Here is a 6,000-nt window from a genome sequence, read left to right on the forward strand (position 1 = left end):
ATGTCCCTCTCCAGTTTCCTGTAGATCCCCTTTGGGTACTGAAAGGCAGCTAGATGGTCTCCCTGGAGCCTTTTCTTCTCCAGGCTGAACTACCCCAACTCTCTCAGCTTGTCTTCACAGGAGAGGTGCTCCAGCCCTCGGTCATTTTGGTGGCCCTCCTTTGGACCTGCTCCTACAGGTCCATGTCCATGTCCTTTTGTTGGGGACTCCAGAGCTGAAGACGGTATTCCAGGTGGGGTCTCAGGAGAGTAGAGTAGAGGGGCAGAATCACCTCCCTTGACCTGCTGGCCACTTTTCTTTGGATGCAGCCCGGGATACGGTTGGCTTTCTGGGCTGCCAGCGCACATTGCTGGCTCATGTTGAGTTTCCTGCTCCCCCTTCAAGTCTAATTTAAAGCTCTGTCAATCAGCCTCACTAGCTCATGTGCAAAGACCCTCTTTCTCCTTTGAGAAAGGTGAGTTCTGTCTGGCACCAGCAAGCCTGGTGCCGTGTAGGCCATCCCCTTATCAAAAAAAAACAAAATTGTGGTGGTGACACCAGTCACAGAGCCGTGTATTAATAGACTGGGTATGTCTGTTTCTTCCAGTGTCGCTGCCCCCAACAGGAAGGAGCGAGGAAAAAAATAACCTGTGCTCCAGATCCCCTTACCAACCATCCCAGAGCCCTGAAGTCTTTTCTGATCACCCTTGGACTGCGTGTTGTGGCTTCAGCACCACCTGTATGGAAGAGCATTGCTCTTGCAATTTTGGGTTTTCAGTGTTTACCCCAAAATGGTCAATGAGCTCAAGTAATGTTGTTACCTCCATTCCATGGGTGGAAATGCAAAGGTAGTCACACTGCAATGTCAGCTTAGCAGCCAGATTTCTGTCTGCAGAAGTTTCGACCTTGTAGTGCATTAGGAGTGCTGTGACAGTATGGTGTGACTGGGGAGGAAACCGGAGGTGGAGACATCCCCTCTTTCTGCAGACTGAGTATATGTGTGACTGGAGTGCTAGAGGCATTTGAGTTGATCCATCACCCATCCCACAGGGCAGGGTGACAAGCACACTTGTGCCATATTCCACTGCTTTCCTGCCCTGTTTGGCTCTTCTGAAACTCAGCAGCACACGCAGGCTCTAACTGTCCCATTCTGGCCTGGTTCTGCTGTCCAACCAGCCAACAGGACTGCATCAGAAGTGGAGCAAATCCCCCTGTGGATTGTGACTGAACAGGACTATAAACACATCACCACAGCTGGAGCTAAAAGCAGGTCTGTAATGATGACTGTGAGCTGCCTGGATGGATGAGCGTATGGTCTCTGTGTTTTCTTTTGGCTTTCACAGTCCAATCCACAGACCCTCTTCTGGAACGATTTTCAGCACTCAGCCAGTGGAGTTGCTGCGGGACACAAGTTGCATTTCACAGCTTCAGATGTTTGCAGAGTACCTGCATGACCTGTGTGTATGGCAGGATACCTGCGTGATCAGTACTCTGTGTGAGCCTCTAAGAAACTTGCGTTTCATGTAGCTGTGGTAATTGGAACCCATATCTTCTCCACCAAAGGCCCATCCCAACAAATTTGATCAAGCAGTCTGCAAAAGGACAGAGAGAGAAGCAAAACTGGAATGAACTCTGCATTCAATGGTCTTTACAATAATTTGTCGTGCTGATGTGTGTCAGGACAGCAAAGATCTTTCATGACTCAAGCAGCCATCCTGTCCGCAAACAAGGTGCTCTTTTATTTGACGTCTGAAATTGTTTGGATTCTGCTGAGACAGAACTCATGGTTCTGCTCCTCCCTGAGACATCCTGGCATCTCACATATCGTAGACTACCTTGCCTGCATGTCTGTACAAAGTCTGCTTCACCAGGGAGGGCTGGCTGGCTGTCGTTCTTTGGCGTCTTTTCAGGACAGGTATCATCACAGATACCTCCACCAAAGTCCAGCAGGCCACATCCTGGCTGCTGTCCCTCTGCAAGGTGTTGTGCCCTCTTTCAAGATGTGGTTGCTGTCATGGTTTAGCCCAGCTGACAACTAAACTCCACACAGCCGCTCGCTCGCCCTCCCCGACCCCCAGGGGATGGGGAAGAGAATTAAAGGGGAAAAGGGAAAGAGACCCGTGGATTGAGATAAGAACAATTTAATACTACTACTAGTAATATATGAAGAGACATATACAATGATAATAATATATACAAACAAGTGATGCACAGTGTAATTGCTCAATACTCCTTGACCAAGGCCCGTCCTGTCTCAGACTAACAATCCTGAAACGAACACCACAATCCCAGATGAGTGAGAGGCCCAAAAATAGAGCGAGAGAGAGAGAGAGCACTCTCAGAGTCTGAGAGTGAGAGCCCTGGAAGAGCAAAGGCCCTTCTTTCCAGCTGACCCTCATTTTTATACTGGGCATGATGCTGCATGGTATGGAATACTTACTGGCCAGTTTGGCCCTCAATCCTAAATCTAAGTACAGATCATAAGGGGAGTCGTGGGCCCTCTGTCCCCGCTATGCTGCCCCCTATCCTGTTGTGCTCCTGCACAGCAGCTGAAAAGTCCTTGATGTCTCAGTGCCAGCTATAAGCATCAGTGCGCTGTCAACATTCTTCTTATAATGAGTCTGACTAAAACCAAAACACGGAGCTCTTCTAACTGCTAAAAAGAAGAATAAACTCTGTCCCAGCTAAAACCGGGACAGTTGCCCTGGCAATATGTAGAATATGTTGCTGTGTAGAAATATGTTCATACAGGCATCTGCATCCTGGGTCAGGTTTCTCCGGTTCATTTAAAAACAAGGGTGGATAAACATTGATTAGGGACAACGCTTATGTAGACCTGCATGGTGGAGTTGTGGTGCAGGCAAAGGAGAGAGAAAGTTAATATGAGAGCCTCTTGCCAGAGGGTAACGTGAGTTTAGAGCACAGGACTGGTTGTCTGAGGAAGCCTCATGAGGTGTTACTGTTCTCCTAGGTGGTAAGAGGCTACACAAAAGGTCTGAATTGCAGTTCTCCAGCAAGAGGTGCTATCACTGAGATGATCTTAAGAAAAAAAAACAAGAGCAGGTAGGAACTACCAGAGCATTTTACAATTTAGAGTCAACCAGGAAACCTGTAGCAAGGAAAGAAATAGTGCTCATCCTTTTCCTCCTGGCATCAGTGCAACAGATTCCAAAAGCTTAAAAGTATCACCCCATTAAATGACCCACCTTGGCCCTGGCAATTTCAGTTCTTAGGAATGTGTTATAGCCCGTTTAAGTAGTTTAATGCCACTGTAGTATCTTTTTAGTTGAAGTTAGATTGCAGTTTACTAAAATACTCCTATCCAAGCGTTGTGGATTAGCACAACACAAACTACAGCTGTCCCAGCTGTGTCCCCTTCTCAGCTTCTTGTGCACCCCCAGCCTGCTCACTGACAGCGCAGCATGAGAAAAAGCCTTGACGCCGTGCAAGCACTGCTCAGCAAGAGCTGAAACACGGGTGTGCTATCTACGCTGCTTGGGTCACAAATCCAAAACATAGCACCATATGAGCTGCTTTGAAAGTGATTAACTCTATCCCAACCAAAACCAAGAAAATGGTAAGACAAGTAGTAAGATGAGGGAAGAGACGGTGGCAGGGTAGTAACTCAGTTGGGCTTTGCATCATGAATGAAGTAATTTTTTTAAATTCATTCTTTCATAAGTGTATGATGAAGGGCTTCCTGCTAAATCTCACTTAGATTTTCCAGGAGGGAAATATTCAGGAGAGGGCTTGGGTGAAAAGAAATTTGTAGTTTGCTGAGCAGCTTAAAAAGATTGCTGCCCGAAAGAAAAGCCAGAAGGAAATGAAAGGATAAGGAATGTTGTAAAAGAAGAAGGAGCTAAACAGGTTATTTTATAATCTAGGGATAAAAGCATGACAGAGTTGTGAAATAACTTATAAGGCTAATTGATATATATAGGAAAATAGACAAGCCTTTGCAAATCCAGAGCTTTTTTCAGGTAAAGACAAAGGCAGCCAGCTTTAAACTGCTTCTAAAATACATGTGTTTTTTTCTGAAAGTTACTGATTGGTCTAATTTTGCTTTTCTGACAAACATTTATCCAAAGGTGGCACAAGTGATAAGGAAGCAGTAACAGAGAAAGATATGAGAAGGAAGCTAATAGATTTGAATATGAGAAAAGAGAAAACTTGCTGTTTCTTAGTAAGTGCTGCACAGTATTAAAAGTGTTTGCAAACATGAGAATTTACTTACACCATGTTTGTGCACTTTCTGATGCAAAACAGGTAATGGAGGTGCTGGTGGGGTGAATATTCAAGGCACGTAGTGGTAACAGATGAGTTCCCTAGCCTCCTCTTTCCCCTGGACCCCTCCTAGCAGTACTACCTGTTAGGTAAATGACAGGCTAAAAGGAGGAGAGGGTTGGAATCCTTCAATGTGTATGTTAATTTCAGCACCAAGAGTCTCACATTCCCAAGTGATACTTCCTTTTAAGAAAATTTCTCTCCTGTCCACCTAAAGAATGAACAATATTCCAAAGTCACTAAGTTTGCTCAGTAACCAGTTTTTAAAGTTTTTAGATATTTTTAGATTTCTGAAAACTGAGATATAAAAGCATATAAGCAACGCCAAGTCTCTTGATTGAAAACGAGTGAAAATAACAGGTTTTTTAATATTTTAAAGATGTATTTAGCAATTCAGCTGTTATGTGTTCCACTCTGACTGTAACAGCATGTAATGCCCACTCATTGTTTGATGTGCACTATGGCAGTCATACCTATTCTTAGGAGGATACCCTTGTGGAATTTCAAATGCTTCTCCTTCTCGTTCCCACTGGTCTTCCTCATCATTTTTTAGTGAAGAATTTCAAATAGCAGTTCAAATATGTTGGGAAGATCACACCATTTGAAAGGGCTAGAATCGCTAATGGAGACAAGAAGAGTTGTGAGTTTTCATAGTGAAGGCACAAGCTTCCTCCCAGGATGATCCCGTGGGTTGCGTCTCCTTTAGCTGGAGACGGCACCGTCAGCACCGAGCTTGGATTCATTAGAAGAGCTAAGGAAACTACAGCCTCCAAGGAGCCCTGCAATGTGCAGCATGTGACTGTGTGTCTGCTTCTTGTGGTTCAGCCATGCAATTGCCCTTCCTTCTCCTTTCTTTCTGGTTCAGATGGGGACTGGATGCCGCCCCACCATGCTGAGAGTCCTACAATGGCTGAGGATATGCTGCTGTGGCTTCCAGCTGCAGATCCACCCCACACTGGATGGACAAAGCAGAGCTGTGTCTGGACAGCAGTGGGGAGACTGAATGCAAAATGTTTGAAGTTAAGGAGAACAGTAAAGACAGGAAAGACAGTTCATCGCCAGAAGATGTGCTGCGGGTGGCTTTCCACTTATTTAGTCTTTTTATTAATTTAAGCATTGTGCCAAATGTTTGGGAGTTTCAGTGCCTAACGACCAAACAAAGACCTGTTTAGCACACAGAGTTTCAACACAGGTGCAAATATATTATAATATGACTTTATGTTGTTCCCAAGTTAATTATTACACCATACGTTTCCTTTGCCTTCACAAAATCATTGTCTTTTCCCCTCCCTGAAGTTTCTGGTTTTCAGTATAAAAATAATTTATCTCATCCCTCAGTGTTTTCGTAGCGATCTTATTCTTCCCTTCCAGCTCTAACCATTCTATGATTCTATGATTCTTTGTAAAGATTTAGCAGGTGAGAGGTTTGGGGAGACGGTTCAACTGGAGTATCGGTTTATAGGTGGTCTGATGGACAGCTAGGGTCCACAGCTTCACCTTTAGGCAGATCCTCTAATCTGCTGGCTCACAGCACACATGGGGAGCTGCAGCCCAGGCCATCTGCACCCCCCCGAGCCCGTTTAGCTGGAGAGGCAACTGTAACTCCACTTTTTCTGCATGAGGGGCCATTTGTCTTCCTCGCTTGCAATCAAGCCAGAGTCTGGTTTTGACAAAATCCATTGATTTAGTGGGTTTAGAGAAAAGAAATAGAAAACTTTAGGACGGGAATAGAAACTG

The sequence above is a fragment of the Tauraco erythrolophus genome, chromosome Z (genome assembly GCF_009769465.1).
Source record: "Tauraco erythrolophus isolate bTauEry1 chromosome Z, bTauEry1.pri, whole genome shotgun sequence".
Classification (NCBI taxonomy): domain Eukaryota; kingdom Metazoa; phylum Chordata; class Aves; order Musophagiformes; family Musophagidae; genus Tauraco; species Tauraco erythrolophus.